We start from the raw sequence: 3,528 nt of genomic DNA, 5'->3' as shown, positions 1-3,528 counted from the left end.
ATAGTATTAATAAAAATAAAAATGGCACATGGTATTGACCCATGGTATTCACCTGGAATGTAGCCTATTTAAATTGGGGAATTAAACCAGCATAGATCCATCTTTACTCTGGATATAATAACCCCCGAGAGGTATCAAATATCGTGATATGCAAGCTAGCATAGAGTGAAAAAATATTTGATCCGATCAAGAGTAAAAATGGATGTTGTAATTTAATGTATGTTAAACATTTTAGCTTGGTTAAAATAAGAAATAAAATAAAAATCAACTATTAATTTTATTAATTTTTATAAATTACTAATAGTAATTTTTAAGCTCCAGGTTTATGATAACCCATGGCATTGACCCATGGTAATACCATGGTATTCATGTGAGCATAGACTATTTGAAGGGGAAATTCTATCATCTTAGATCCATCTTAATTCTGGGTCTACCAAGTGCTCAGTGGGATGAATAGATTTCATCCGCCTAAGAGTGGTAGATGTGGAGTTAAGATGGATATAGGTTGGTTTTTATGATAATGAAGATATTAAATAGACTTAGGAAATTATATTGTAAAAACATCTTAAGGTGAATGGTTAAAGCATAGACATTGGACAAGTATATTTTTATACTTCTGTTTTAAACTGAAACAAATCCAGGGCTAAAATGAATGGATCCTTCTATAGCTTTCCAACATATGCTAGAGTAAACAGATTGTAATTTGGGTAATTTTTCTAATTGCAAACAGGAACATACTTGTGTATTGGCAGGGTGGTTACAAGGTCCCTAGAAGTGATGAATTTGAATTTTTCTTGGTTTTATATATAGTATTAGTTTTTTTCTCATGCTTTCTGTGAATGAAACGGGTTAATTTTATCCTACACCCAATAGGTTATCGATATGTAATTTCGGTAATTTTGATTTCAAAAGATATTTTAAAGAAATGCAATGATTTCATTTGTGTATTCAATAAACATAGGATTTTATAATTGAGTAAAATATTTGCCATGCCTGGTGAGAGATTCGCCAAAAAATTATATATACATATCATATTATTGATAAAATCGCCTTCCATTTTTCCTATATACCATGGAGATTCGCCCATTTATTATACATGTAAATTTAGGGGGGGTTCTTAAAATTTTCCCTGGCTGCTTCTCCTTTTGAAATTCAGGCTGATACTTGAGCAGGGCTTAAAAAAATGCTAAAGGGGGTCTCGAATGAGAAGAAATAACAGCTGGAAGTTATAAGGTCAGAATAAGGAAAACGCTGCTACTTTATTTGTCATCATTTTTTTGTGTTTTCAGAATGAAAGAAACATAATTTCTGTATTTTGTTTGTGCAGGGAAAGAAAAACGAGTGGAAATGTGGGTGTGTAGGGATGAAATGGAGACTTAGGCAGATGGATGGTGGTAGGGAGGTTCACAGGCCTTCTAGACAAATTTCCAACCCTCGGGTTTTTCTCTAAACTTGATTTTGGCCTTTTTGTAGTTTCTATAGGATCCTCCTGTAGAATACACAGAGTTTCCTATAGGATGCGAAATTTTCAGGAAAAATGAGACCGAGGCCTGGAAAAGGATAACGATGATGGAGCGATGGACTATGAAGGGTGTATGTAGCATGGCCATGTCTTTTTCTCTTGTGTGATCCTCCTGCAACCTGCAATTCATCCAAAAGAAGTTAAGTTCTTTGTTTTTTGTTTTTGTTTTGTTTTTTTTTTTTAGAGACAGCTGGGGCGCCTCCAGGAGGTTTTCACCCTCACTGCCTGCCCTGGATGCCTCCAGGAGGTTTTCACCCTGACTGCCTGCCTTAGGCACCTCCAGGAGGTTTTCACCCTCACTGCCTGCCTTGGGGGCCTCCAAGATGTTTTCACCCAAGGATATTTTATTCATTTTCCTTCTTTTTTTCTATGTTTTTTTTTCTATTTTTTTTTCTCAAATTTTTTTTTGGCTCGGGGTGTGGGTGGAGTGGAGACAGGGACCTGTGTCTCCACTACCAACATTGTTTTACCCAGATTCTCAATGAATTCCTGCTTGGTGTTAGCCACCTATACCAATAGGTTTCATGTTTCATGATTAGCAAAGGAAATTCCAAATATGCTCTGCCTTGGTGATGCAAAGATCACATATTTCCAAGAGAAGACAATGTCTGTATATAGCTTGATGCTGTCCCAATTTTGATGGATGGTCCAACAGCTTAATCTGGATCATGCCATGTTTCAATTTTTTGTTGTAGAATAGAGAAACAAGTCTGTCCAAACTGTTCAAACTTGGCAGACCAATAGCTTAGGTAGAGAATTAAGGTTCCCAACTGCTTAATCTGGGACCTTGGAAGCAATAAGGGTAGCCTTGGATAGAAGATCAAGAGGAAAAAGCCAAAGAAAAGAAAAGGCACAGAAGGGTCTGCAAGTCTAAGTGCACCCTCCATGAAGAAACAAAAAATGCTAGGCAAGTAGATGGGTAGGTAGATGGGGTTGCAGAAATTTCATTCCTTGCAACTGAGAGTATAAAAACTGGGCACAAAGGCAAATCAGAGGATGCAGAAGCCCCTCTTCTACATCAGGTGCAGCAAAGCAAAGGAGCATGTCTAAACTCCCTTTTTCCCCCTTCACAGTCATCTACTGACATCCCTTAGCCAGCTAAGATTCATGGAAGATTTTGAGGTCTTATGCTGGTTCTTATGCCTTTATAAGCCACATTTCTTGTGTAAAAATCTTTTCATTTTGATCTACCCTTAAAGCTAAGTGGTTTTCAAACAAACTCAGTGATTTCACTCTTCATTCACCTATTTCATCCATATTAACCTTTACTTTTATTATCTAAATCCCCTATTTCACCCTCTCCCTACTATTATAACACTGTGGTGTATAAATCCCAGCATTATATAAATATCCTCCCTCTTTAGTACTATAGCTGAATAAATAAGTCTTGGGGAACTTTAGTCCAACAGAGGCTATGGTCAGCCCTGTGAAGGGATTGTTTCAACCTCTCGTTGGAGTGATAACCTCCTCCTAAGCCATCACCTCACCTTTGTTCAATAAATTCCACAAGAACCCCTTCCCTCTGCTTAAAATCAACTTTTAAACCCTTTTTCCCCCCTTGAATTAGCCCTTGCCTCGAAAAACCCACAAAAAGCACTAAACCTAAAGTTCTCTACCCAAATATTAAATCAAATATTTTAATAGGCTGGCGGGTCCCTCCCCAACATGCACGATCTGTCGGAAGGCCCGCCAGCCGTCCATCATCTGCCACCCCCGATCCAACTATGGGCGGGCATTTTCAGTTTCGGATCTGCCGACCTTTAGCGTACGGGGAAGGGTGGTTTTCCGCCCCGTACAAGGGATGCGTGGCAGGCGGTAGGGTTGTTCGGAGCCCCCCTCCCCGATACCGCCTTTGCCCAAAGGTGGTGCGGGGAAACCACTTACCACCGTCCCCGTTACCACCCCCCCTTTACGTCACCTACACGTCATCATGACGTCGGACCATCTCCCACCCCCGCTCCCGTGGCCCTCCACATGGTGGGCCACCGTATCTGTCTGCCACAGCA

Source organism: Pinus tabuliformis, chromosome 1_2, assembly GCF_031772625.1.
Source record: "Pinus tabuliformis cultivar Carrire ecotype Pingquan chromosome 1_2, CPIR1, whole genome shotgun sequence".
Classification (NCBI taxonomy): domain Eukaryota; kingdom Viridiplantae; phylum Streptophyta; class Pinopsida; order Pinales; family Pinaceae; genus Pinus; species Pinus tabuliformis.
The sequence above is the reverse complement of the archived record's forward strand: the minus strand, read 5'-3'. Positions refer to the sequence as shown.